The following is a 7,677-nucleotide window of genomic DNA, read 5'->3' as shown; positions in this document are numbered from 1 at the left end:
AGGCGGAAAAGTCTTGCGACCTGTGCGCCACCCTCTGTAGTTCCGCGGCTAAGCGCGCCTGGCGGCTGCCGCTGAAACACCCAGACTGGGGACTACCGCTCCCAGGAAGCCTTGCGGCGAGATGGGGCGGGACGACGTAGAGCGGGGCGTCTCAAGCTCCCAGCGTAGGCTTGGGCAACGTCTCGTAAGACCGCAGGTGTACTGTAAAAGCACTGGGTGCTACGGGAAGTAGACCAGTGAGGGCGTTATCTTCCTAAAATAAGGAGCAAGTTTTCTTAAGAGTTGTTAATTTTACTCTTGTGGAAATGCCTTTTTTTTTTTTTTTAAGTAAATGTGCTGCGGAAGCGAGCAGTTGTGTAAATGCTTTTAATGTTCGGATGTTTCCCTTTTATGTTTTTTAAGATTTTTTTTTTAAGAATTTATTTATTTATTTGACAGAGAGAGAGAGTAAGCAGGGGGAGTGGCAGGGAGAGGAAGAAGCAGGCTCGCACTGAGCAGAGAGCCGGACTTGGGGCTGGATCCCAGGACTCTGGAATCATGACTTGAGCAGAAGGCAGGCAGACACATTATACTGGGCCACCCAGGCGCCCCTCCTTTTATGTTTTTAAAGGATATTAAATATGTATTCACTTACGTATTCTACACTTGTGTAATGAACACCACCTGTATGCCAGGCACTATATTGGGTTCTGAAGATATATTTTGGAGTAGTAGATAGGTTTATTTGCTCTGCAGCCTTGAACGAGTTGCTTAACTTTTCTGTGTTCTGTGCTTCAGGTCCTTCATCTGAAAAATATGCTGATTGTTAGCCCATGGGTCCTATGGACTCACTAGAACTGATCAAGGAATGCTTAGAAATTTTGCTAGTTGCTTTTTAACATAATTATCAAGAATTAAATTATATAGACTTACAATACTAAAGGTAATAAATACTCAAAACTCATTACTTCTTATTTTATTACGTTTTTTATTTGTGCTCTTGAGGTTACTTATCACTAGTAATATACTGTGGCACATGCTGTATAATGGTATGCTACTGCCCCTTAGTTCCCAAATTGGTGTTCAGGAACTTCGGGTTGGTAGCTTAAAAACCCTCCCCGAGGAGAGTGTTTACACACAGAAATTAATAAGCACTACAAATCAGAGTTTTGGACTTTGGAGAGCTCATTGATAAGCTTTAAGTAACACACCACTTAATTAATGTATGAAAAGTGCTTATCGTGAGTGCTTAAGTGTTAGCTATAATAATTAATATCAAATAAAATATAGAAGGGGGTGCCTGGGTGGCTCAGTGGGTAAAGCCTCTGTCTTCAGCTCAGGTCATGATCTCAGGGTCCTGGGATGGAGCTCCACATCGGGCTCTGCTCAGCCGGGAGCCTGCTTTCCCCTCTCTGCCTGCCTGTCTGCCTACTTGAGATCTCTTTCTCTCTGTGTGTCAAATAAATAAATATTTTTAAAAAATAAAATGAAGTATAGAAGGAAATTTCAGATCTGAGAATAAGATGAGACAGTTTGTATGATCAATAATAACTTGGTGGGGGGCTCAATTGGCAAGTGGCTGTCTTCCCCTCAGGTTGTGATCCTTGGGTCTTGGGATGCAGCCCCGTCTTGGGCTCCTTGCTCAGCGGGGAGTCTGCTTCTTCCTCTCCCTCTACCCCACCTCCCAGTGGTGTGCTCACTCACACTCTCAAAATCTTTTTAAAAAGCATAACTTGGGGGGCGCCTGGGTGGCTCAATGGGTTAAGCCTCTGCCTTCCGCTCAGGTCATGATCTCAGGGTCCTGGGATCGAGCCCCGCGTTGGGCTCTCTTCTTGGTGGGAAGCCTGCTTCCTCCTCTCTCTCTGCCTGCCTCCTTGCCTACTTGTGATCTCTCTCTGTCAAATAATAAAATAAAAAATAAAATCTTAAAAAAAAAAAAAGCATAACTTGGTAGAAGTGTGTTGGTAACACTGTTCAGGCCATCAGGAAAGGCTCTGGGAAGAGGTGACATTTGAGCTGAGATCCAAAGGGTGAGAAACTAATCAGAGCTGACAACTGGAAGAAACAGACTCTGATTCAGGAAATAGCAAGATGTGTTTGGGAAAGAAAACAAATATGTTCCAAGTGGAGACAGTAGTAGAAGGTGTGGGTGGAGAAGCAGATAGTCGCCAATCAGGTAGGGACCTGTTTGCCATGACTGGGAGTTTCGACTTTATTCAAAGTGTAATCCACGTACCACTGGAGGATTTTAAACTTCCAATGGTGCTTAAAGTGGCGTAGTCAAGCGTATATATTTTTTAAAAGATCACTATATCAGGTGCCTGTGTGGCTCAGTTGGTTAAGTGGCTGCATTTGGCTCAGGTCATGATCCCAGAGTCCCTGAACTGAGTCCCGCACTGGGCTCCCAGCTCCACGAGGAGCCTGCTTCTTCTGACCTTCTCCCCTCTCATGCTCTCTCTCACTGTCTCTCTTTCCAAAAAAAACAAAACAAAACAAAACCCCACTATATCCCCCAGCTATATACTGGGTGTTGGGGAATATTGCGGTGACAAAATTGCCCCCCCCCCGCCTTTGTGAGACTTGAAGAGGAGTTGAAGAGATGTGATAGTCTTGAGAATAACACAAATAAAAGTAAATCATAAATCATAATAAGACAAAGAAAAGGGGGATCAGGATGCTAGGAAAATACAAAAATGAGCCCTGGAGCTGATAGCTTTCTTGACCAATGGGAGGGGTAGGTCTGCAGTGGGACAGGCAATCATAAAGGAATAGGAAGAGGCGCTCTCATCCTTTGAGCCCTGTTCTGCCAAACACTGGGCCGTACTTTTAACACACATGAACTTATTTAGTCCGCATTGCCTTCCTTCCTAAAGATTGCTTCCTCTTTTACATAAAAGGAGATCTATGTATTACATCATCATAGGGTGAAGCTATTACATCATGAAAAGTGGAGGTGATTCTAACACAAACTACATAATGAAGATTGAACAAGATTATGCAACATAAAATGGTTAGCACATACCATGTGCTCGATATACGTTCATTAACTGTTTCATTATTGTTTACATCATCCTAACAGAAGGCTTAAAAATTCTCCTTAGGCCACGAGGAGAAGGAGGTGCAGTGTTCTCTCCTGAGCTTGAAGCTGCCTTTAGGTGTTGTTTCCACAAGTACCAATTGCCATCGATGATCATTCTTCTCCTCCTTTGGAGGAATAAGCGGGAGGGGATGCAGTATGAGTGCTTTCTCGATAAAAATAAGCTGTACAATTAAGTGCATTTTCACAGATGTACATACCAATGAAACTACTGCTCCATTCAAGACACAGCACATTTCCACTAGCTCACAACTTCCCTTGGGTCCCCTTGCAGTCCATCTCTGCCTCCACCCTCAGCCCAGGCAACCACCCGCACTATAGGTGGGCTTGCATTTTTAACAACGTTAAAGGAACTCTTTAATGCCTACATTCCCTTGTGCAGCATAAGGATTCTTAAATCTATCCAGATTACTACATGTATCACCAGTTCGGGCTTTTTTATTGCTAAGTTGTATTCCTCTGTATGGATATATCCTGTCTGTACATTCACCAATTAATGGGTATTTGTGAAGTTTCTAGGTTTTAGCCATTGTGAATAAAGCTATGATGAATATTTTTAAAAAATTCTTCTTAAGGGGTGCCTGGGTGGCTCAGTGGGCTAAAGCCTCTGCCTTCGGCTCGGGTCATGATCCCAGGGTCCTGGAATCAAGCCCCGCATTGGGCTCTCTGCTCAGCAGGGAGCCTGCTTCCCCTCTCTCTCTGCCTGCTCCTCTGCCTACTTGTGACCTCCCTCTATGAAATAAATAAATAAAATCTTGAAAAAAATTCTTCTTAAGGTGAAGATTGTCTTTGGGAAAAACCATTATAGGTAGACCCAAACTAGTGCTTCCTAAATATGAGTTTGCATGGATCATAGACTAAACCTCTGAGACACCTAGAAGAAAACCTAGGATTGAATCTCCACGACCTTGAATTGGGCAAGGTTTTTTAGATTCAACACCAAATGCACAGACAACAAAAGAAAGAAAGAAAGAAATTGGGTCTCTTCAAAATTAAAAACTTGTGCTCCAAAGGAAACCATCAAGAAGTAAAAAGAAAACCCACAGAATGGGAGAAGATATCTCCAAATCACATATCTGATTAGGGACTTTCATTCAGAGTATATGAAGAACTTTTATAACTCAATAATAGAAGATAAAGAATCCAATTAAAAATGGATGGAAGAGGACACCTACGTGGTTCAGTTGGTTGAGCGGCTGACTCTTTTTATTATTTTTATTTATTTATTTATTTATTTATTTGACACACAGAGATCACAAGTGGGCAGAGAGGCAGGCAGGGAGAGGGGGAGGGGAAGCAGGCTCCCCGCTGAGCAGAAAGCTGAGCAGGGCTCCATCCCAGGGATCATGACCGGAGCAGAAGGCAGAGGCTTTAACCCACTGAGCCATGCAGGTACCCCAGAGCGGCTAACTCTTGATTTCCACGGGTTATGATCTCAGAGTCCTGGGACAGAGCCTTGAGTCAGGTTCTGTGCTCAGGGAGAGTCTGCTTGAGGATTTTTCTCTTTCCTTCTGCCCTTACCCCTGCTCATGTGTGCGCATAGGCTCTCTCCCTCTCTCATAAATAAATAAATTCTAAAAATGGGCAAAGGTTGGGGTGCCTGGTCAGTGGAGCATGTGAGTCTTGACCTCAGAGTTGTAAGTTTGAGCCCCAGGTTGGGTGTAGAGATTACTTCAAAATAAAAGCTTAAAAAAATAGGCAAAGGATTGGAAAAGACATAGCTCCAAAAAGAGACACAAATGGCCAATAAGGATGTTAAAATATGCCCAACAGCATTAGTCATTAGGGAAATACAAATCAAAGCCACAATGAGATATTACTTCTTACCCATGGGGGTGGCCATAATAAAAGGCAGGTAATAAGTATTGATAAGGAAGCGGAAAAATTGGAACCCTCCTGTTGGGAATGTAAAAGTAGCCACTTTGGAAAATGGTTTGGTAGTTCATCAAAATGTTAAACCTAGAGTTCCCATGTGGCCCAGCAATTCAACTCCTAGTTAATATCCAAGAGAAATGAAACATATATCCATGCAAAAACTTGTACATGACTGTCCATTGCTTGTTCATAGTTACTATTCATAATACCTAAAAAGTAGAAACAAGACAAATATCCATTCTGTTTGTTATGAATGGATAAACAAAATGTGTTCTATTCAGTGAACTATACCTTAGTAAAAAAAAAAAAGTGTTGATACATGTTACAACATAGATGGACCCTGAAAACATGCTAAAATAAGCCAAACACAAAAGATCACATATTATATAATTCCATTTATGTGAAATTTCCAGAATAGATAAATCTATAAAGACAGAAAGCACAATAGTGGTTGTCTAAGGTTGGGGTGATTGAGGGGATATGGAATAGGAAATGACTGCTAATGAGTACAGGATTTCTTTTCAGGAGATAGAAAATGTTCTAAAGTCAGATTGTATCATTCTATAAATATACCAAAACCACAGAGTCATACATGTTAAATGGGTGAATTTTATTGCATGTGTGTTATGTCTCAATACCTTTTTTAAAAATTAGCAATCATTTGGGAGATATATTTTCAAATGTAAATTTCCGAGTTCGGCCCTAAGAACTGTGATTTGCTAAGTCCAAGAAGGAGCCCAGGAACATGCACTGTCCATCTCTCCAGTGTATTCTGATGCTGGTGGTTCAGGAACTGTACTTCAAAGAACATTACCCTGAAAGTATAGGTATCCAGTCTCTTATGCAACAAAAAGATGAAAATAGTGGCTCACTTGGTTAAGCATCTAACTTCAGCTAGGGTCCCAGGATCAAGCCCTGAGTTGGATTTCCTGCTCAGCATGGAGCCTGTTTCTCTCTCTCCCTAAGCCCCTCCCCCTCCTCATGCTGTTTCTCTCAAATAAATAAATAAAATCTTAAAAAAAGAAAATACTAATAATAGCTACCAAGTATTCAGTGCTTACTATGTGCTAAGCATCGTTTTAAGTGTTTTACATGTTTTATCTCATTATCTCTATGTACTATTACAGCTACTATAATTTCCCATCACCACCTGCCCATGAGGAAACTGAGGCAAAGGAAGTTTATTAATTTGTTTAAGGTCACACAGCTAGTAAACAACATAACCAGGATCTGAATATCAGACCCAGACATTGTGGTTAAGTGGCTCTTCCTGAGAAAATGAGAGGAATTTGGGTTGAGTTGGATTGAGTTGTTTTGTTGTTGTAGCTGAGAAGGAGGGATAGAAACTTGAAAGGAAGGAGGCAATAAAGGAGCAAGCAGGATGGTTTCTGCCCAGAGATCCCAGATGATATGTGGGCAGGAGGAAGAAATTGAGGCTCTGTGATATTAAGCAACCAGCTTTAAGCCACACACCTGGGTACGTTTATTGAACACCTACCTTTGTCAGGTCCTGTGCTAGTCTGTGGAGATACAGTCTATACAGTACATTTATTTCATTCCAAGCAGCAAACTGATTCTGGCCATCTTCAACACTAATGACGTTAACTAGGAGGCTTTGAGGGAGCTCATAGGACCAAAGAGAAGACTAGGGAACCAGACTCGGAATGGTCAAACCCAAGTAAACAACACAGGGTCCAGGTAGCAGGAGACACCTGTCAGGTCAGCTAGGTACCACCAATGGTATGAGTGAACGTTAACTAGTTTTTAAGGTCTTGCATTGCGTCGTTTAAGATTCAATGTTCTTGGGAAGAATATGAGGTGGATTAAGATTAGGTCCCATACCTGCCTCTTGGCTGTGTGTAGGACAGCAAGAGAAAAGGATCTGTGAGAATTCAGATGATGAATTTACTATGTTTGTCTTAGGACAGGACACCCTGAAGGCAGCTGGGTGAGATCATTTGAGTGAAGGCAGAAGGTGATTGGATGCTGAATGGGAAGAAAAAGGCAAATGGTGGTGAGAAAGACACAATCCTACCTGTATTGGAGTTTATAGTCTGGCAGGGAGTCATACAAAATAGAAGCAGTCAGACAAAATAATTAGAAGGTATGATTAGACTTATGAGGGCAACAAACGAGGATCAATGACAATGAGTAACAGAGGACCTGCTATTGACTAGATGAGGTAGTCAAGGAAAGCCTGTTCAAGGAAGTAATATTTAAGCAGAGACCTAAAAGATGAGAAGAGAACTGACAATGGTAAATGGTGTGTATGAGGAGGAGGGGATTGGGTTTGCAATACAGGAGGCCAGTGTGGAGTAAAATGAGCAAGAGGTGAGACTAGAAAAATATGCAAGGGTCAAATGGTCTTTGTGAACCCTGAGGCTAACTAAGTTGGATATGGGGTTTCAAGTAGAATTGAAATGTGATCACAATTAAAATTCCCCTCTGACCACTGAGTAAAGAATGGATTGAAAGAAGTCAAGGTGGTAGCAAGGAGACCAGTGAGAGTGCTGCCATCCAACAGGCAAAAGATGATAATGGATTCAATGATCAATGATCATTCATTCCTAAACGATCAATCACTTCCTAAGTCCCTCCCTAACTTGTTCCTGGCACTCTGACCCTGGCTCTTGCAAAAGTCTAAAGGACAGTTCAATGAGGCTTTCATTAACACAAATTTGAGAGTCCAAAATGTAGAGCAACAATCTCAGATCAACAAGTACATA

General features: G+C 41.9%; 1 pseudogene; it reads left to right on the top strand.

Moving 5' to 3' along the window:
* The first annotated feature begins 3,082 nt into the window (after nucleotides 1-3,082).
* On the top strand, nucleotides 3,083-3,221 carry LOC131808769 (small nucleolar RNA U3; annotated as a pseudogene).
* Nucleotides 3,222-7,677: the final 4,456 nt, after the last annotated feature.

Source organism: Mustela lutreola, chromosome 9 (assembly GCF_030435805.1).
Source record: "Mustela lutreola isolate mMusLut2 chromosome 9, mMusLut2.pri, whole genome shotgun sequence".
NCBI classification, from domain to species: domain Eukaryota; kingdom Metazoa; phylum Chordata; class Mammalia; order Carnivora; family Mustelidae; genus Mustela; species Mustela lutreola.
Note: the sequence above shows the minus strand (reverse complement) of the source record. Positions and strands in the feature narration are given on the sequence as shown.